The sequence below is a fragment of the Panthera onca genome, chromosome D2 (assembly GCF_046562875.1).
Source record: "Panthera onca isolate mPanOnc1 chromosome D2, mPanOnc1 haplotype 2, whole genome shotgun sequence".
NCBI classification, from domain to species: Eukaryota; Metazoa; Chordata; class Mammalia; order Carnivora; family Felidae; genus Panthera; species Panthera onca.
The window spans coordinates 1,354,804-1,376,157 of NC_138349.1; the positions used below are offsets into that span (position 1 = coordinate 1,354,804).

Genomic DNA, 21,354 nt, shown 5'->3' on the forward strand with positions numbered 1-21,354 from the left:
CACGGCGCCACGTCCTGTGCAGAATGAAGGCTGGCCCCCGTGAGGGGCTCCTGAGTGCCCCTCATGCTGCTGGATGCCTACGTGGGGGCCAGACCAACAGCACAGAGTCCCTGAGATGGGACACGTGTGCCCGTGAGTTTGTGGGGGAAGACGGGGTGGGGGCCATGGTTCTAGAAAGGCCGTGGTCTCTGTGGTCTGTGTCAGCCTTCTTCACCCTCTGACTTCTGCCCCACAGAGGCTGTTTCGGGGTCCCCGCACTTGTGTCTGGAAACGGGGCAGGCGAGGAGAAACGAGCAGACGTGACGTCTGTCCTGCGTGGAGACCCCAGTGCGCAGAAGCCCGTACTCAGGATGAAGCCCCGCGAGCCCACACCTCAGCGTGCCCTGGACTGAGGGGTACGAATCGTCCTGGGTCCTGGTTCGCAGCCGCCTGGCTGCAGGCAGGGCACCCGGCTGTGTGCATGTTGCAGGAGGGGCCTGTCCGCGGCCTCGGGCATGCACGTGACCTCGGGAACCGCCAGCGCCCTGCCCACGGTCAGCAGGGGTGGCGGCAGATTGTCTCAGAATCACGGATGCGCTTGGCCCCGCCCCACATCCTCGGCCTGAAGAGGGAACCGACCGCCAGGGACAGGACTTCCTGAAATTCCCAGAGAGCCTCAGACAGAGGCCGACCGTCCACGCGGGACGTGGGAGTGAGGTCGTGCCCTGGCCCGCTTCCCCGTTCCACCAGCCGCTACTGACCTGCTCCAAGGCTCGGCCCCGCAGAGAACATTCGCAGATGTACGACTCTGGTCCTGGGTTCAAACGAGGGAAAACTTTCTCTCGCTGTCACGGGCGCTCGCACGCCTAGGAGCCCACAGCAGACCCGAGGCGGAGGTGAGCGTCCAAGCCGCCGGCACCCTCCCCTGCCGTGAGGCTCGTCTTCCCACCGCGGCGCGCAGCCCGATCGCCTGCGATAACGTTCCCACCATGCCCGCCCCCGTCAACCACCGATTCTCCCTGAACGACCGGGGGAACTGAGGCACGGTGTGGTAGCGACCGCTTCTTTCGAGGAGAAGTGTTGGAAACCAGTTAATAAGCCACTGTTTCCCCCAAACACGAGTTCCTCGCATAAGACGTGGTGTCGGGGGACAACATGTGAGTCCTGAGTAAGTTTCACAGAGAAGACACCGCCCAAGCAGGGGGCAGGCAGGCGATAAGGACGTGAGCCATAAAAGAAACCCAGGCCCAAAGGGCGCCCCCCCCTCACTCCCACACCCGTCCGATCAGGATCAGGGAGATCGGGATCAGGGAGGAGGGAGCCAGTGAGGCGGTGACCACACCCAGCAGCAGCCGGGGTCCCCCGCCTGGCTCTCTCCCCCGCCTCACCCCCCGCCCCGCACCCACGGCCACCACGTAAACAAGCTCCAGCCTCGACTATGAGACGGGAAAACAACCACGTTCAGGAGGAGAAACCCACTCCCAGGAGGACGCGGGCCCGGCCTCCCCCGTGCACGCAGCACCACAGATGGACGGGCGTGAGATCAAGCATCCCGTGCTGTGATGGTCTCTGCACACCTAGCGTGACCTCTCCTTCCACACCGCTAGCTTCCGGCCGCATACGTCTGCATACTAAATATAGAAGCGAATTCAAGTGTAAGAAGCAGAAAGACCCGGAGGCCAGGCCGAGCCAAGGCTCTGCGCCATTCCAAACAGAAACCCTTCCCGCCGGGGACCGAGGCCCCGGGCGCTCACCTGCGCTGCCTCCTGCCCGGGGATCCTTCCGGCAGCTGGAGACTCAGGCCAGCGCTTGCGGCCGGCTCCCAGGGTTCTATGACTCAGCAGAGCACTCAGCTTTTATTTTTCAGTTGGAATTTACCAGCCGTGCCTACATCCAGGGGGAGGGACCGTCTCCGCGGTGTTTCTAAGCAGATGCCTGCAGCGGTCCCTCAGCTCTCCGCTGCCCGGACAGGCTTTCTCAGGAACACCCAGCGTGGTGCCGGGTCCCCTGACCGCATGGACGGCCCCTGGGTGGGGGAGGAGGCAGGCTGCCCTGCCCGCCGCAAAGGCACGGCCCTGCCCTGCAGACCGGGCCCGACGGCCGCCTCCTTCCGTGCGCACACGGGGAGGACTCCGGGCCCACCTCCTCCGGGGAAAGCAAGTGAGGGACACGGGCAGGCCTGGCTGAGTCCTGTGCACACAGCCTTCCGTGTCTGCAGCCGCTGCGGGAGAGCGTCTCCGGCCCCTCTTCCTGAGAAAATCCCCCCCTGGGTTTTGTGGCTACAGGGTCCGTAATATGAAGGAAGTTCCACTCCAAAGGGCGGCTTTATTTTCTTCCAATGGTGAGGTGCCAGAAGGGAGGTGTATCCATTAAACCCTGGAGAATGAAAGTGTAGAAACGAATCCAACGAATGAGACCAGCGCTGGTGGAGCGATTGTGCAGCGGCACGAGCTCTCCTTGCCGGAAATCCAGCCAAGTCCACGATAAACCCCCGGAGAAGCCAGTGCGACCAAAGGAAGACGCAGGGCCCACGGGGCTGAAGCTGAAGGGCACTTAGGAAGAGCCAGTCTGATCCGACCAAGGAAACACGGACACAGATGGTCCCTGCACCTCACGGCCCTGCCTGGGGACATCGGCTGTGGCTGCGCTGGGGTCTAGAACCGTGAGGGGGCGAGGAACGAGGCTCCCGGCCCTGGTTCTCCGGAGTTCAGGCTTGTGAGGGCCCTACTTGTCCCTCTGCCCCCAGCCAGCCCTGCACCCGCCCTTCCCTTTCACTCCAACTCTTCAACTTGGACCCAGACGTCCAAATTTCACCCCATCCTAGTCCCAGAGGGCATCGTTCTGACGGGAACCCACAGGGTAAATACCCACACCAATCACCCGTAGCTCGGAAATGAGAATGCGGGTTATCCTGTGCTTGTCTACACCTGGGCGACTAATAAATTAGAACAAATTACCAAGTTGCTGTGCCTTCGAAACAGTCAGAACACCGTGCTGGTTGACGCTCTCCTGAGCTCCTCGTAGGCGTGAACTCGTTTCAGTCACGAAAGCCCCACTGGCTAACTGTCACGGTCTCCCCCGCACAGGCGAGGAAACTGAGGCCCCGAGAGGCTGGGCAGCTTGCCCACCATCACACAGGCGACAGCTGCCAGAGCCAGCGTGCACCTGCCGGGGGCTCCGGACACCGAGGTCCACACTCCACCCTCAACAGCGCCCCGAGACAAGGTCGCTTACACTCGTGGGCCCGGGTCCAGCCCAGTGCCCGTCTCGGGGCGGCTGCTCTCCAGGCCAGTGGAGGGAGACAACAGGTGGTACATGCCCATGAACTCAGCAATGTGACGCCTGGAAATCCGTCCCAAGGAAATGATAGAATAATGGCGTTGGAGCATATTCTATGTAACAAACACTTTTATAGCACTTACCCTGTGCCAGGCACTGCTCTGACAACCTCAAATACAACTCATTTAAGGATAATTATGGTGATGTGCCCATAACACAGCTCGAACAATTGGAAGCGTCCTAAATGCCCACAACAGAGATGATTCACACAAACGATGGAATGCACATAAGCCAGACTACAAGGCCACCATTTGGACATGGCTTGTCTACACTTACTTACATGGAGGGGTGTAGACAACACGCTAAATTTTTTTAAACGCCAGTGTGTATAGTACGAGCACATTTCTATTTGAAAAAATAAGTGGGTGCATTAAAGACAGACATACAGACCAACAGAATAGAATAGACAGCCAAGAAAGAAATGCTCACACATACGGCCAAACGATTTTTCACAAGGGAGCCAAGACCATTCAATGGAAAAAGGACAGTCTTTTCAACAAACGATGCTGGGAAACCTCGATGTCCCCAGGCCAGGGAGTGAAGCTGGACCCTTACCTGACACCACAAACAGAAATGAACTCAAAATAGATCAAGGAGGTAAATGTAAGACCTAAAACAACAAAGCTCTTCTAAGAAAACAGGATAAAAGCTTCACAAAGTGGATGTGACAATGGTTTCTTGGATTCAGGGCCAAAGGCACAGGCAACAACAGGAAATGGCCGAACTGGGCTTCAAGAAAATTTAAAATTTCTGTGCATCAAGAGCCACGATCCACAGAACAAAAAGGTGACCCAAAGAATGGGAGAAAGTATCCGCAAATCATGTATCTGATGAGGGATTAGTATCTAGAATACACAGAGAATTCCTACAAGTCAACAACAAAGAAACAAACAACTCGACGCAAAAATGGGCAAAAGGGGGAGGCCGGGTGACTCGGTCGGTTGACAGTCCAACTTGATTATGGGTCAGGTCATGATCCTAGGGTCATGGAATGGAGCCCCACGTTGGGCTCTGCACTGAGTCTGAGGCCTGAGATTCTCTCTCTCTCTCTCTCTCTCAAATAAAAAATCTAACGGATAGATAGATAGATAGATAGATAGATAAATAAGTAGGCACAGGACTTGCATAGACATCTCTCCAGAGAAGATACACAGATGACCAATGAGCTCACGAAAACATGCTCAGCATCACTCATCACTAGGGAAATGCACGTCAAAACTATGAGATACTACCTCACACTCATTAGGATGGTTACTATCAAAAAAATCCCCCAAAACCAGAAAACAAGTGCTGACAAAGGTGTGGAGAAATTGGAATGTTGTATACTATTGGTGGGAATGCAAAATGGTGCACCTGCTGTGGACAACTGCAAAGACTCGCCTAAAACATTAAAAATAGAATTACCACACGGTCCAGCAATTCCATTACTGGGTATCTACCCAAATGAATTGAAAGCAAAGTCTCGCAGAAATATGTGCACCCCCATGTTCACAGCAGCACTGTTCACAAGAGCTAAAACACGGAAGCACCCAAGTGTCCGCTGACAGATGAAGGGACAGGAGAGTGTGGTCCATCCGCGCGACGGAATACTACTCGGCCTTGGAAAGGAAGGACGCCGTGACACCTGCTGCAGCCCGGGTGGACCCTGAGGAGGCTGCGGGGTGGGGTCGTGCAGACACACAAACCGTGTGATTTCACTTACACGACGCACTTGGGTCCAGGTCACAGAGACCGAAGGTGGCCGGTTGGGCAGCAGGGGCAGGGGAGGGGTCGGGGAGTTGGTGTTAATGGGGGCAGAGTTCCGGTGTTACAAGACAAAGAGAGCCCCGTGGGCGGACAGCGGGGACGGCTGCACAACAGTGTGGGTGTGTGTGACACCCCTGAACCATAGACCTAAAAATGGTTAAGGTGGTGGGTTTCATGTCGTGTGTATTTTAACACAGTAACAAAGGGAAAAACTGTGTGTGTGCTGTTTTCACAGAAAAACTTGAAGTCTGAAACTGTACAGGCCAGGTGGAAAGCGGCCATCTCTCTGGGGGATGGGATCTCAGATGATCTGACTCTTGGCTTTAATCTTTCCGAACCGTATGCACTTTTTTAACCGTGAATATGTATTTATTGTTAGAATTAAAAAAAAAACTTTCATCTTCAAACTTTGGCACACGCACAGACCCACGTACACGCCTTTTATCACCATAACCGACATGTCCCTTGCAGACCGCACTCGCACAGAACCCCGCGGGAGACAGTAACCTTTCCCAAGACCCCAGAGAGCGAGGGGAGGAGGGGGGGTTGCTGAGAAAAGCTCTAATTCACAAAGCTTCAAGAGCCACTTGCTGACCCGGACTCGGAAGGGAGGAAGCCGAGGCTGAGCGTCCAGGATGGAACAGCCATGCCCGGCAGCACCGAGGCGCTGCACAGTGAGGGCGTTCTGGGAGCACAGAGTGAGAGTGAGCGCCAGGGCACCTCCGTTTTCTTGTCTGCGGAAGACTCCCGGCCACACGGCCCTCTCACCAGGTCCCGGAGGCCCCTGGGTTCCGATTGCTTCCCCGCAGGTGCCCACAGCCTTTCGGAGAGCTTGGCTGTGCCCCAGGCCATTCCCGATGGCCCGTCCTGCTGTCCCCACGCCTCCAAGCCCCAGATGCACGCCTCCTCCGCTGGCCTCACCTCTTCCCGCATCTCTCCAGGGCCTCCCGGAACCAGCACATCCAGAGTTACTCTGTCCCTCCCTCCTGTTCCAGTGTGGGACCCCCCCAGCCACCAGTTGTCCAAGTCAAAGCCGGACCATGGTCCCGGCCTCTTCTCTTCCCGCCCTCCAGTCCACCGACCCCACCTCCTGCCAGGACCCTCTCCCCTGGGGCGACGCCGCAGCCCCCACCCTCGGTCACCGTCGCTACCCAGCCCCAAGGCTCTCCTGACCCAGACTCCTTGTCATTCCCGGGCACGGCTCTCCAAGAGCGTCCGCGTCTCCCTTGTTACCGCTCCGTGTGTTCTGAAAAACAGCAAATGTGGTGTCACACTTAGCGTGTCCTTCTGCATTTTCTGCGTTCACTCAACACCGTGTCCTTGAGGTTTCGGCACGTTGGTGCTCGTGGATCCCGTCACTCCAGCGTGCTCCCTCAGCATCCAACCGTATCACGCGCTCGTTCCCACCGCCCTGCTGATGCCACAGCCGACGGCCCTGTGCACACCCGAGGCACGTCTGTCAGATGGCGGTGGGCAGGTCCCCAGCAGGGCGTGGCTGGCGTGAGGGCGGCCAGAGAAGCTACCAGAGCCCCAAGAAATGCCTGTCTCCCCACATCTCAGCAAGCGTGATGCCGGCCGGCGTGACGGCTGAGAGGAGACCCCGCTGCGCCCCCAGCCTGGTCCCTGACGACTGACGAGGGGCTCGTCTTTGCCGCGCCGGCTGCGTCCGTGACCCTCTGTCCCCTCCCTCACCTGTGTCTCTGTCCGAGAGTCGTCCTTCACTGCTGGGAGGGAGGCCGGTATCTATTCTGGATACTGACCCTTTGTTGGTAAAGTCCTGGCTGGTCTTTTTCGATGTTATGCTGTTTTCCATCCCGCAGAGACTTCAAACTCAACCACTCTGCCCATCATTTCCTCTGTTGTAGGATGGTTCTGTTTCTCGCCTAAGAAACGCTTCCCCGACGCACTAAGGCACCCTCCGAGGTTCCCCTCCAGAGGTTTTCCCGTTTTCCGTTTCCGCAGGCCATCTTCTCACGTCGAAAACCTAGTGTGCACGTCCTCCTTAGTGCGGACTCGTCCGTCCCGCCGGTCTGATGCCAGCCTGGCCTCACCGCCTCCTGATTTTACGGGACTCGAAGCCACCTGTTCCAATGTGCCGGTTTCTTTGTCAATCTCCACGAATAGCGCACTGCTTCATTATATAATTTTGTCAGAAGTTTTGATGTCTGATAGGGTTCGTCTGCTTTGCCCCATTATGTTTCCTTTTTTTTTTTTTTTGACATTATTTTATTACTATTTTTTAAAGTAGGCTCCATGCCCAACGTGGGGCTCGAACTCATGACCCTGGGATCAAGAGTCAGATGCTCTATCGACTGAGCCAGCCAGGTGCCCTGCCCTGCCCTGTTGTTTTCAAACTTGGCAATTTTTTTTTTTTTTTTTTTTTTTTTTTTACCGTTTATTCTTCTTTGTCAACTAGTCCAGAGCAGTGGGAACCCTGTCTGGATTCTGCTTGGAACTACACTGAACTTACAGATTAATTGGGAGAGAGCTGACATCTCTTTGATACTGTGTCTCCTTCACATGAAATAGTATAGCTCTCCCTTTATTTAGACCTTTTTTTTAAGTCTTTCAATGGAGTTGGCTCATTTTCTCCAAAAGGTTTCGCACAACGCTTGATCTACGTACTCCTGGTGCCTGACATCTGTGCTGCTATCACGAAAGGTGTGTTGGGAGTCACCACCGCCTTTCTCCACGGCAACTCAGAAAGTTGCTGTAGAGGAACATTATTTCTTTACAGATTTTATTTTTAAATACTCTCTGCACCCAACGTGGGGCTTGAACTCACAACCCCGAGATCAAGAGCCACATGAGCCGCCGAGAGCCAGCCAGGCACCCCCATTATTGATTTTTTCTTTTTTATATTGAGCTTGTGCGAGCAACGGCCTCAAATTTCTTCCCAGCTCTGATACTCCATGTCCGCCTTGTCCAGAAACGGGCATCCCGTTCCTTCCTCTCCAGTCTTTACACTTTCAAACTATTTTTCCCACGCTCGTGTGCAGACAGGACTCCAGTGCACGTTAGGGAGAAGTAACACAGTTGGCCTCTTTCTCTTACTTCCAGCTTGAAGACGGATGCTCCTGGTGTCTCGCCACCAAGCCCACGGGGTCTGTTCCTCGGGTTAAAGAACGTACCTGCGTCCCAAATCTGCTAAGCGTGCGTTTTTACACACTGTGGGGGCTGCTGGGAGTTCCGGAAGGCTTCTCCTGCTTCTGTTAGGGGAACCGTATGGTTCTCTCCCCGTCCCTCGGAGCCGGCCTCGTGTCCCCCACCCTGACCCCTCTCACCGTTGTTCCCATTATTCCAAGCCCCGAACCTGGCAGAGGCACAGCCCTGACTCTTGAAAGTCTCCCTAAGATGCTTCCCACCCAGACTGAGTGGCGACAGGGCTGGTGGGCATTCGTAGCCCCCTCTGGAGGGGCGGCCTTTCGAGGGTCCGAGCGCGCGGCCGGGTCTTAGTCTCAGCTCGCTTCGTGGAGGCTTTGTCTGGTCTCCCCATCCCTGCGCGGGCATGATGGGGAGGGCTCGGGCAGGAACAAACCCCTGCCCGCCCAGCCGCTGGCTGCAGACCCTGAGTCACAGCTCTGGGTGTCTACGCAGTCTCCTGACCCCGGATGGATCTCTCTCCCTCTCCCTCTCCCTCCCTCCCTCTCTCCCCTGTAAAAGGAGCTGGAGACAACTCTGGACCCTTCAGCCATGCTGGGAGCAGGGAAGGTCTCCCAGGCTGTGCTCACCGGCCACCTTGCCAACAATTCCTTTCACCCCTTAAACTGCAGCCCCTCCACCTTGATACCACGAGCTTTGAACAAAATGTCAACTTCCCGACCCCCCTCTGGTTCTCGAAAGCCAGCTTCTCGAAACCTGAACCCCTGTGGGCGAGCCCGGCCGGGAGAGTGATGGGCAGCGTGGACCCTGGGGACCCCGGCTCCGACTGTGCAGCCGCCCCGTCCCGTCCCGAAGCGGCCCCTGCAGCCTGCTCTCCGAGGAGCACACAGCGGTGGTGCAGTCCCGAGGCCAGACGTCCCGAGGGACTGTCCTCCAGGCCCCGAGGACAGGGCAGCACAGAGCCACTGGCAGGACCACAGCCCGCTGGTCCTCCTGCTCAGCAGGACAGCTTGGCGGTCACACGCGGCCACAGGTGCTGCGCAAAACGCGGTCTTTACTCGAAAATGTATGAAGCTGGTGTGTTAAGGTCCCTCCTGACTTGGACAAGTGAACGATTCCACCTCCATCCTCCACACGGTGGCCTTGCTTCAAGCAAGAAGATTCTTGACACATCTCAGCTCCTACTGAAGACCCCGGACGGACCCCCCACCGCAGCAGGACAAGTGTCTCCTGGGGGTGGAGGGCAGTGTGGACACCATCTAGGGGGCTTCACTGCGTGACCTTCCTAGGAATATGGCAACTCGGTCCCCAGCACAGAACCTTCCGGAGGAAAGCCCCTTCCGCTTGCAGCTGGGCCACAGGAGAGGAAACCCCAGCCCTTGACCCGCACAACTGCTCAGAATCAGACAGGAGAGGATCGCCACCCAGAAGCCTGGACGGCAGGCCGTTCCCACCGTGTGAGTGCCCGTTGGGGGACGGCTCCCACCCACAGGTGTGTAGGGAGCCTGGGGACAAGCACGGGAGCACAGGATACAGAGGGCCACGTGTGCCTGGAGCCCCGGAGCTGGAGGGCTCTGGAGCTGGGAGGGCGTGGCGTCACGAGATCCAAGCCGAACCTTCTATTTTCAATAGAACTTGCCGCCAAGATCAGCTGCGATTTTCCAGAAACCCCGTGGACCCCCACTCACTTCACTAGTGGGTGACTAATCTTTCCACTCACACACCGTATCAGAGCGCGGGCGACACGGACACACGCAAGCAGGGCACAGGGCACGTCCATCCCCAAGGTGTGGCAGCAAAGCCTAGCGCCCTGGGGAAGGGGGCTCACGTCCTGCCCACCCCACCTCCTGTGGGGGAGGGGCGGGTCACACCCCCCACCCGCACCCACCGTCCAGGGACACGCCCTGAGTATTGGCTGCTTCTAGAACCCGTGAGCCCCAGTCCCCCCCCTCCCCCGCACGCAGCCTGCACCCTGACCGAGAACCCACAAGGACGCACTCACCAGCACCACCGAGCGGCCCCCAAGTCACCGGGTCGGCCCTGGTCAATGACCGGAGCGCGGCTGGGGCTGCAGGAGTGCAGGTCCCCACCTACCGCGCCCCTCTGGCTGGGTCGTCCCTGGAGCCCCTCCCTGCTGTGCGCCCCAGTGCGCAGGGCGACACGGCCCATTGTGCCCGGTGCTAATTAGCGTGTTTCGTCCAGAGCCACAGCGAAGAATGCCGCATTCATGCTGAGGGGCGGAGTGGGCCACTGTCCCTGGCTCCCCTTTCATGAGGGTCAAAAACACAGGACACAGCTGTCCTTGTTCCAGCCCCAGCCCAACGGGCCCGCTGAGGAAGAGCGGGAGGCAGACAGCACACACTCCTCTTGCCCGGACAGCTGACCGCCAGCTCAACGCGGGGTGCTGGGTGCCTGCGCCCTCGTCCCCGCAGCCCTGACGTGACCCCGCAACGCAGCGGCCGGCTGTCGCGGCCGTCCCGCCCATGTCCTTCTGTCCACCCCTCCTCCAGCGCCGCTCCGGTGGGATCCCACCCAGGGTGCGCGGAGCAGGGACCAGCGGCCGACACAGCCCTCGTGTGGGCCTTCCCTCCGCCCCCCTCCCCTGGCCTGCCCCTCCCACCCCCCCTCCTATTCCCCGGGACCCCTTCCTAAAACACACGCCCTACACACAGGCCATTTTCTCAGGTCTGTCTCGGGGAGGAAGGACTCCAGGGGACTAGACATGCCCACAGTGGCTGCGGAGAGCTGCCTCTGGGAGGGGCGGCACCAGGGAGGGGTCTGTCACCAGGAAGGAGTGTCACCAAGGTGGGGTCTGTTCCCCAGGGAAGGGTGTGGCACCTGGGAGGGGTCTGTCACCAGGGAGGATTTGTCACCAAGAAGCTGGGTGCGGCACCCTCACTGGCGGTGGAGCAGGACGAGGGTGGGTGGAAGGTGGGAGCAGAGGGTCACTCTACGTCCAGGGGTCACCGTCGCTGTCACACGGTGCAGCCGGTGGGTGGTGGACCTGTGTCACGGCATGGTGGCCTTGCACACAGAGGATGGCAGCTAGACCTACCCAACTGTCAACCTCAGGCGGGGAGACCCCGGGGGCAGCGGGAAAGGAGCCCCTGTGCCCACCGAGCACGGGGTCCAGGAACCAGCTGCAAACACAAGTCCGCCAGGAAGATTGTGCGCGGCCTTCGCGGGTCTCTGGTGCCGAAGCGAGGGCCTGGGAGGAGGAGACGGGGTGTCCGGGTGTCACTCTGGGCTTGGACGGGCCGTGTCCCCCGCCCTCATAGCCGCCTTTGTCACCTAAGGAAACTAAACACCCCACGGAGGTGGAGGCGCCCAGAATCGGGCTTCCAGCTTCGACACGCGCGGCGTGGTGTGGAAACCGGGGGGCTGTGTCCGCGGCAAAGCCCTGGGGCGGCCGGTGGCGGGACAGGAGCCGAAGGCATCCCCTCTGTTCAAAGGCAGCCAACGGCCGGGGGCGCAGGGAAGGGGAACCTCACAGAGCAGCTCACGGAGAGCACCCGTCGGCAGAACCATCTGGGGCCGGATCCGTGGGTCCTAAAAGGGGGCCTTTTGTTCTTCAAGAGTGCACAGCGCTGCCTCTCCCGGTGACGGGGACAGGGGTGTCCACACGTGCATGGGAGCAGAGCAGGAAGGGCGCAGGAGCTCTGGGGAGCCCACTCTTCCCAAAGCCCCATGGACTCTGGGGGGGCCCCTTTCCAGGAGGTGAGGCCTGCTATTGGGGAGGGGGGGGGTCTCCCGGGGACAGTCGGGGCTCCAGGCGTTAGTGTTTCAAAGGCCTTCTCTGCAACCAGCGGAGAGGAGGCCGTGTTCACAGGGCGATGAAGAAACTGGTGCCCACAGGGCGGGCAGGGGTGTGGGCAGGACAGTGTCCTGCGGCCGCCTCAGCCCTCACCGGGCCTCACAGCCCCACGCGAGCAGCACCCCTACCTCTCAGGGAGAAGCTTGGGCTCAGAGAGGTGAGTGGAGTCCCGCCAGGAGCGAGGAGGCCACACTGGAGTCAGATTTCCAGCTCTCGAGCCAGACTTTTGGAAGACAGGCCCCGGGTGGCCACTGGCAAGCTGGCCGGGGGGACAAGGGATCACCAGCAGCACCTCACAGAAAACACAGGCTCGAGTGACGTGCGGTGGCAGGGAGGGAAAGGGCCCTGCAGTCCCGCCGCGGCTGCCTGAATGAGAAGGGGGGTGTCAGAGGGCTGGGACGCCCCGGGGGAGAAGGCCAATTACTGGGTCCTTCAGCCCAGGGGTCTCACGACGCGGGCTGTTGACCCGCTTGCAGAGAGGAAGGCAGCCGCTCATTAACCTCCTGCTGACCAGCTTCCCAAGTTCAGACGGAATTTGAGATGGAAAAAAAAGTCAGGGAGTGAGAGTGAGCATTAATTAAAGCCACGGTGCCGGCCGCTCAGGCCCCACGAGCTGCTTTGCAGGCCGCTGACTCTCCCCCGGCTTCCCGGCAGTCTTCCTTCCCAATTTGGTCTCGCCGTGGCCTACAGGCTTCTTGGCAAGGCCTGCTTTGCTTTAATTTCCTCCCAAATGTTGGCGGAAAAGAGATGTTAAATTTTAATTGATTCACGACGTTTCTCAAAGCAATTGCTCTGAGTGGTGGTTCTCAAGACAAGTTAGCGACCTAGGCCGGTGGCCCAAGTGACACAGCCGTGTCCACTGCGCACGACTTTGGTCCTTGCTAACCCGCTCCCACTGGAGAAGGAATCTGCCGCCAACCCCCGCGCCCCGCCCGCCCCACACCTGCCTGCCCCAATCAGGACACCGTTCGTTTGCTCCCACATCTGCCAAGGCTCCTAACCTCGGCCGAGCCTTGCAAGTGAGTGACTTGAGAGACGTCTATCCAGAAGTTATTTGCTCAGCTTGTAACCGAGGGAGCTACATGGTGGCTCTCCCACACGCACACGACCATTTCTAAAATTCTTGGGAAACAGAAGTTGTTGGGAGAAAGAGAAGGGGGGCCGGGCCTTTCCCAGGCTTGCTCCTTACCCTAAGTGAAGCTTCCCTAGCCCGCTGGTTTCTCCAAGCCACGGTTGACCCTGGCCGTAGGCACTGGGCTTAGAAATCGTTTCGTGATGTGGGTTCCTCCTTCCACATCCTCCTCCAAGTTCGCAGAGTGAGGCTCCCTGGTCCCCCCTGGGTCGTTCCAAAAGTGAACTTGAAACCCCAACAATACGACCTTGAGCTTACAGTCTTGCTTTCCGTGGCTTTTTGCTAACGGATCCACCTGGACAGAAGCCAACACCTGCAGACCCTCCTTGATTCTCCATGGGGGCAGAGGAATTCCAGAACTCTTTCCCAGGGAGTGGTGGGCTAGGCTGGGTCAGAACTAACTCACCTTCCTCCTAAGACAGCAAAATGCTGAGGGGACAAATCCCAGGTGCCCCCCCCCCCCCAACCGAGAGAGAAGTGCCTCACTGAAGGACTCAAAGCAGCTTTTGCCTAAGAAGTCGGCCCGCACCCTGCACTTGGACCCCTGCTCCTTAGCCTCCTGCGGTGAAGGAGGCAGGAGAGACCCCTGGTACCTGCTCCAGTGGGGCGTTTTGCTGGTCGCCCGCCCCACAGTGGAGCCCCTGGGGGACGTGCCAGAACATGCCCACCCACACCGCAGCCTGACTCCAAGGGGCTGTGGGAAGACGGCCACGGTCGCAGCAGGGAGTCCCCTCACCAAGAAGGGGTGACCACAGATGGTCCTTGCACAGAAGATGGTCTGAGTGGCATCCAGGGCTCCAGGTCCGGCTGGGTCTGATATGGTCCCTACCGGGTGCCCCAGCCGCCTGGCAAGGGCAGACGTGACCCTCCCTAGAGAAGGGCGCGTTCGTCCAAGGTCTCAGGGAAACCCCACGAGCAAATGTTTGAGGACAGTGACAAACACGCAGCTAAGGGAGCCAGGAAACCAGGAAGCAAGGCAAATGAGCAAGAGCCAGGTTTAAAGAAACAGGACCTTCAGGCATTGCATTTAACCAGCACGGGTCACAAAAGAACAAGTCTCCCTGCTTTTTAAATAGACCGTATTTTTTTTAGAGCAGATTTAGATTCACAGCAAAACTGAGCAAACAGCAGAACTCCCGTACACGCCTGCACAGAACCCTCCTGGTTTATTTAAGGAAATAAGTTACAAGCTTGAAAATAACTTTAGGGAGTAGAAAACTGTAAGAAGGGATATGCCAAAGCTGAATAAGAAGAGAGGACTTTGTAAAAACAAATATAATAACTGAAATCAGACACCTGGTGGACACTCGCGGTGGCAGATCGGGCAGCAGAACCGCAAAAGGGGGAGAGAATTCGGAAGAGATTACCTAGCATTGAGCACAAAGACACAAAAAAGAGAACGCATAGAGGAAGGGTATAGAGAGAACGAGAAGCTCTCCCAGAAGGAAAAATGAGGGGGAAAAACTTAGAAGCAGAATTTGAGGACGTAGTGAACAGGATTCTCAGGGTTTGATGGAAGAAAACGTCAAGATGCAAAAAGTAAGCCCAAATCTAGGCACATCGTAATGACACTTGAGGGGAAAAAACGGCAAAGACGGACAGAAATGGAGACAATTTCTGAGCCCGAGGAACCGAGCTCAGGTCGGAAGGCAGGAGGGCGGCGGGACTTCTCATCAGCGCGATGGGGGCCGGAGGACGGCGGAATAACGCGCTAACCGTGCCTTAAAAGTACCTGCCGAGCAAGAAGTCTGTCCCCCGTGAAAATATTTTCACCCTCATCCCTGAAAGAGAGAACTTCTCAGACAAAAAAGGGGAAATAAAGGAATCTCCACGGGGTGTGCCTCGGGCGGGAGCGTGACTCCCAACGGACAGTCCAAGAGGCAAGAAGAGAGGGAGAACGACAGAAGTGCTACGTACAACAGGAAGTCTGAACTCAGTGCCTGTAAAACACTGACAATTTCTCGTGGTGTTATGAGAGAAACAGGATGGAAACAAAATGCCAACAACAAAGACATAAAATTTCCAACAAGGATGAGCTCGGTTCAAATTCTCAAGCTCCTCTCTCTTCTCTGGGGAAGCTTTGGGTTCGCTTTACCTCCAGTAACATGATTTTGCTGCTACTTTTATGATAATCATGAAAATAACAGAAAACACACTCTGCGACGTTTAGAGGGAAGGGGGGAAACCCCTCAATCGGTGCAAAATGAGGCAAGAAAGGGGGAGAAGAAGGGTCACAAACAGAATAACACAAAATAAAACACAGTTCAACCCCAAATACACCCCCAAAACCATCAAGTGGAAATTTAAAAACGTACTTCTCAGGTGGAGGCAGAATGGCAATGACAATGTCATCGTTCCAAGCACCCCCCCCCCCCCATATCCTCTCAACACGGAAAGGGAACAGTCAGTGCAAGAAAGCACAGGAAACATCAAAAACGTTTTCCACACAACAAGGTGACGAAACACCGTCCTCCTGCCCGCTGATGGTGTTACCGAACTGCCCCAACACTTACTGGCTTAGAACACGTGTTTTATTCTGCTCGGGGGCAGGAGGGTCGGGACTTGGGGGAAAGCTTAGCTGCGAGGCTCCCTGCCGACCCCCGTGCTGTCAGCAGCAGCTGCGGGGCTGGGCTCCACCCCAGGATGGGGAGTCGGCACGGGCGGGGGTGGTGGGAGCTCAGGTGTCCTCTCCGGGGCGGTGGCCGTGTCCCCAGAGTGCACACCCCAACAGTGGTCTCTCCGAGGGGTCTCTATGGAGGCTTCCTACCAACCATCCGGGAGCCCCGGGCCATCGCCACCGAGAAGAGGGGGAGGGGGGCTCTGCCTGGACCAGGGGACCGAGCGTAGGCACCCCACCAACGCCCACACAGTGAGGGCCTTGGACCTGCTCCTCGTCCGTCAGAGCCCAGGGGTCTCTAACAAGTGCTTTACCTCGAAAACAGGGTCCCCACTCGAAGCGGAGCCTCGGCCAGACAAGCTGATCTTGTCAGGAGAGAGATGCTTTTCAATCTTTCAAGGAACACAGAGGAAAGCAACGAAACAGCAAAGCTAAGTGGTAAGTCACAACACGCGGGGCCCTGCGGAGGGGACTTAGTGGCCTACAGCCCATTACAGAGTCCTGTTTGTTTCCTTTTGGTCTGGAAATCCCTTTTGTAATGATCGAGTCAAAGACACGCTGGAAAACACACAGAGCCATTTCAGAGTAGAGCTATTTCTGATAGAGACCGAACAGAGAACGAGCTGCCACCCGGGGATGACCACGCGCCTGCAGGAAAGGAAGGGGGACGGCTGTTCGGTGACAGGAAGGGACCGAGGCGCAGTACTGAGAAAAAGTGGGGCAGGGTCCTGGTCGGCTGCATTTCGCCTAAGACGGGAGAGGGCACGTGGACACACAAATGCATTTGCTGAACCTATTTTTAAAGGGAAATACGAACTAAAAAACTACCTTAAAAATACTGCCACTGAGAGGGTCGCCTGGGGGGCTCAGTCGGTTAAGTGTCCAACGCTTGACCTCGGCTCAGGTCGTGATCTCACGGTTCGTGGGTTCGAACCCCGAGTCAGGTTCTGTACTGATGGCACAGAACCTGCTTGGGATTCTCTCTCTCTCTCTCTCTCTCTCTCTCTCTCTCTCCCCCTCTCTCTCTCCCCCTCTCTCTCCCCCTCTCTCCCTGCCCGTTTCCTGCTCATGTTTGCACACGCTCGCTCTCTCTCTCTCTCAAAATAAACAGGTAAACTTAAAAAAATAAAAGGAAAAGGAAAAATAATGAAACAAAATATCAGAAAACAACGATACATTTCTCTTAGAATTTCTTCTAGGTTTGTCGTCTGAAAACCTGTTAAATCGTGACCAGCTCAACAGCCACGGGCTCCCCCCGCACTCGGCTCTGACACTCAGCTCTGTGGGGCTTTCCCACTGACAAGAGCCGGGGCCCCCGGGGGATGCTCAGGACGCGGGCAAGGCGGGCACCTGGGATCCGAACACGAGGCCGCGATGCAAGACTGCTGGGCTCCGCTCAGGAAGACACAGGAGAAAAACGTGGGACCACGGGGCCGTCGCGGGGGAGGCCGGCAAGGGTCCGGACGAGACGCAGGGAACAATAACCACAAAGGAAGAAACGGATACATCAGACTTTGTCAAAATTTAAAACTTCCTACGACAAGGAAGAGGCAAGGAAGTCGTGTCTCACGCAGAACTGGGACCTACCGTTCGAGAAGACAAACCAGTGAAAGAGGCAAAAGATGTGACCCCGCTTCACAGAAGACGTGCTGGCCGCCAACAAGCACGAACACAGCGACTCCGTGTCAGTCTTGAGGCAAACGGAAACGGAGCCACCGGGAGCCACGCCCGCAGACTCACCGGCGGGACTAAGACGCAGATCAAACGACCGCGGCCAGGACGGGAGCAACCGGGACTCTCGCACCAAATGCGTGGCCGTTTTCGGGAATGTTCTGGTGGCCACTCATAAAATAATTCATACACCTTCCCGACGATGCCCTCCGTCCGCTCCCAGGAACCTCCTCACAGGACGGAAAGGTGCGTCCACGAAAAGATGTATTAAAAAAAGGTCCCGCGTAGAAAATCCCGTAGGCTGTGTTACGGGAACGAATTTCCCCCAAATCTCCTCCCTAAACTACACAAATATTTCACATCAAACATTCTTTGCAAAGCCACGTGCTTGGCATTGCGTGAACACAGAGTGTCCCTAAACCGTGAGGTCTCCGCGAGTAAAAAGAGAAAAGCTAACCGATCCCAGCGCCACCGACCCTCACGCTTGTGCCCGGCCGCGGGGAAATGGGACGGTGCGGCTGGAGGGGTCGGGGACATGGGGTGGGGGGAGCCACCTCCACGTGTGGGCACCACGGAGTCCGGCCAGTGGCGGGGAGGGGCTGGCAGGCCCTGCACCTGACCCGAGCCCGACCCTGACTCCGACCCCGACCCCAACCCCGAGCAGGGTGGCCCCAGTGACCGAGAGAAAGCCGGCTGAGCTCTTGAAAGTGACGAACTCACTGAACAGAGGCCAGCGTGGCATGAAGGACACACGTGGTCTAAGAGGTCAGCCTTCCAAACACAGAGCTTCTTGGTAGAAAAAAGGCAAAAAGAGAAACTCTTAATCAAGCAGAGAAGGAGAAAAGAAGAAAAAAGGAGAACTGTAGGGTCTTTCAGGCCAAGACCCTCTCCTCAAAACAGCCCCCTGAAGCGTGGGGACTTTGCCAGGCTGGCGGGAAAGGGGGCTGTTAGGTTAGGGATCTTGTAAAATCCCCCAAACACCCGATGTCATAAACACGAATACAAGTCAAGTCCGCAGATGCCCCGTGCAGAAAATCAGGAACGAAATTTTACACAAGGGTTGATGCAAAGTCTCTCTTGTTCAAAAGCAGCCACGAAGCAGAAGAAACCTGTAAAGCCACACAGAATTATGCCCTGGAGGGCACAGACAACCACCCGCAGTTAGAAATCCAAACACTAAAATGGATCAGAAATGAGGATAAGTGAAAACTTGACTGAACCCAGAAGAAAATACAAGAAAGACCCGAATTATCTCAGCAATGAGCGCTCATGAAGCATTCGGGGCCCATAAGAGCAGGGACCGCGGTGCTGGGCTGGGGTCGTGCTCTTGGGATGGGGACGTGCCCCCTGGGCCAGGGTCGTGCTCCTGGGCTGGGGTCGTGCTCTTGGGACGGGGATGTGCTTGTGGGACAGGGTCATGTTCTCAGGATGGGGACATGCTTGGGGGATGGGGACGTGCTCCTGGGCTGGGATCGTGCCCCGCGGGCCTCCTATTCAGAGCTATGATTCAGGGAGACCTTCCTCGCACAGAAAGAGACCTGATCTGCACATTTCAAGGGGCTCACTGGGGAACCCTGAGACGCGCCCAGCAAAACATTTGGATTTCAAAACTCAGGTAAAATCCTCAAAGCCTGCAGGCAAAAAGATCAGTTATCTTCCAGAGTCAAAAGAATGAGACGGGTCAGACTTTTAAACCAACACAGAAGCAAGGAAACAATGGAAACATTAAGAAAAAATCAGAACCAGCCAAGTCCAGAACATCCGTGGTTCCAGAAAGTAAGAAAGTGCTAAATAACAATGATAATTTAATCAAAATCTCACGGAACAGACAAGATGGGGCGTGTGGAAGGAACACACGTGCTCCTAGGCCACCAGCTGGAGCCGTCTGGTAAACCAGCCTGCCCTGTGGCTGCGGGACGCCGACCCGGGGGACGAAACGGTCGTCCGCGTGTCCGCACCCAAACGAAAATCATTGTGTAAAGAACGAGGAGAAGGCGCGGCTTTTCCCGAAAGGAGCGTTCCAACCAGCCACGTGAGCCGAGGCTGGAGCTCCAGGGCCCCCAGCGGCAACGGCACGGTGACGACCGTCAGGCACGGACACACGGAGGAGGCGAGGCTAGCGAGGGGGGATTCAAGAAGCAGGGTCCGCACGCCTCGAAGTATCTCCCCAGGATACCGCCCGGCCACGGCGGGGAAGCCCCGGCCCCCGGACACCCAGGCCAGGCTCACCACGAGCGGGAGACAGACACGGACAACTCGGACGCAGGACGCGGAGGAGAGGACGCCCGCGCGGCCGCGGGCTCCTTGCCAAAGACACATAACCGTGTTCCGATCATGAGAAAAACTCCGATTCTGGGTATTTTTACAACGTCGCTCCTCAGTAGCCTGCGGAGGCGTCGACGTCGGAAGAGGACAGGCAAGACTGAGGACTTGTCACCGGCTAGAGGAGACCAGGCAGACGCAACACCCACACGCAACGTGGGGTCGGGGGTGGGACCCCAGGGCAGAAGAGGGACGTGGGTGGGTAGGGAGGTCTGAATAAGGTCTGTACTGCGGCACCACTATCAACGCCCCGGTTTCGGTTACGCAGGATGGTTGCGGAAGACGTCAACGCTAGGGAAACCGGATGAGGGGTAAACGGGGCCCCGTGCCATTTTTGCAGTTTTCCTGTAGGTCTGGAACTAGTTTAAAATAAAGCTTTTAAGAAATAAGCACGTAAAAAGATACTTAATATCACTAATGGGAAACGCAAATCGAAACTTCAACGAGACACCGCCTCACCTCTCTCTCTCTGTCTCTCTCTCTCTCTCTCTCTCTCCATATATAAATGAAAAAGAAAACCAGGTGTTGGCGAGGATGTGCAGAAGTCGAGACCCTCATGCGCTGTTGGCAGGAACGCAAACCAGTGCAGCCGCCGTGGAGAACAGTACGCAGGTTCCTTTAAGTGTGAACACAGAATTGCCACGTGGTCCGGCCATCCCACTTCTGGGTGTGCACCCAAAAGAACAGAAAGCAGGGCCTCGAAGAAATACTTGCACACGCGGGTGCACGGCAGCGTTACCCACCATACCTAAAACCTGGAAGCAATCCAAGCGTCCACCGACGGTGAACAAAATGTGGTCCACGCACACAATGGGATATTATCCAGCCTTGACCAGGAGAGAAATCCGGCCACGTGCCACAACGTGGATGAGCCATGAGGACGTTGTTCTCAGTGAAACAAGCCAGTCACAAAAGGACAAACACCGTCCGACTCCACTTACGTGAGGTCCCCAGAGGAACCTAGAGGAGTCACACTCGTGGGGACAGAAAGCAGAAGGGTGAGTGCAGGGGCGGGGGAGGGGGACGGGGGTTACTATTTCATCAGACAGAGTTCAGTTCTGCAAGGTGACAAAGTTCTGGAGATGGACGGTGGTGACCCCTACAGCAAGGCGAGTGTGCTCAACGCCCCTGAACGCACCCTTGAACGTGGCTGAGATGGTCAATTTTATGTGATGAGTATTTTACCACGATTTATAAAAACGAAACAGAAGAGGGGTGCACGGGTGGCTCAGGTCATGATCTCACAGTTCATGAGTTCAAGCCCCGCGTCGGGCTTTGTGCTGACAGCTCGGAGCCTGGAGCCCGCTTTGGATTCTGTGTCTCCCTCTCTCTCTCTGCCCCTCCCCTGCTCACACTGTGTCTCTCTCTCAAAAATGAATACACTTTAAGAAAACAAAACAGAACAAACCCACGAACCTGACCTCTGTCTTCCACGCATGTTGATAAGCCCCTCAGCTCTGAGGGTCCAGCTGCCCTAGCAGCCCAGCCTCGCAGCAAGCGCCCCCGGCCACAGCATCCTGCCCAGCCTGCTCCTGGCCCGCGGGTCCCCCCTGTACCCTCACTGGCTTCCTCCGGGCCCCAGGGCTGGCCTGCTCCTCCCCTCGGATGGCTGTGGCCTGAGCTGCCTCTTGG

The 21,354-nt window shown here is 57.0% G+C and overlaps 1 protein-coding gene and 1 long non-coding RNA gene across 26 annotated transcripts in view; both read right to left on the minus strand.

The window, feature by feature from the left end:
• The window catches only part of JAKMIP3 (Janus kinase and microtubule interacting protein 3), a 114,365-nt gene that overhangs the window by 88,648 nt on the left and 4,363 nt on the right, over positions 1-21,354 (minus strand). The gene's annotated exons all lie outside the window — the stretch shown is intronic.
• LOC132684735 (uncharacterized) lies at positions 1,400-16,756 on the minus strand. Its single transcript, XR_009612760.3, has 3 exons — positions 12,109-16,756; positions 11,284-11,715; positions 1,400-6,310 (listed from the first exon to the last, which is right to left on the minus strand). It is a non-coding gene; the product is annotated as an uncharacterized LOC132684735 (long non-coding RNA).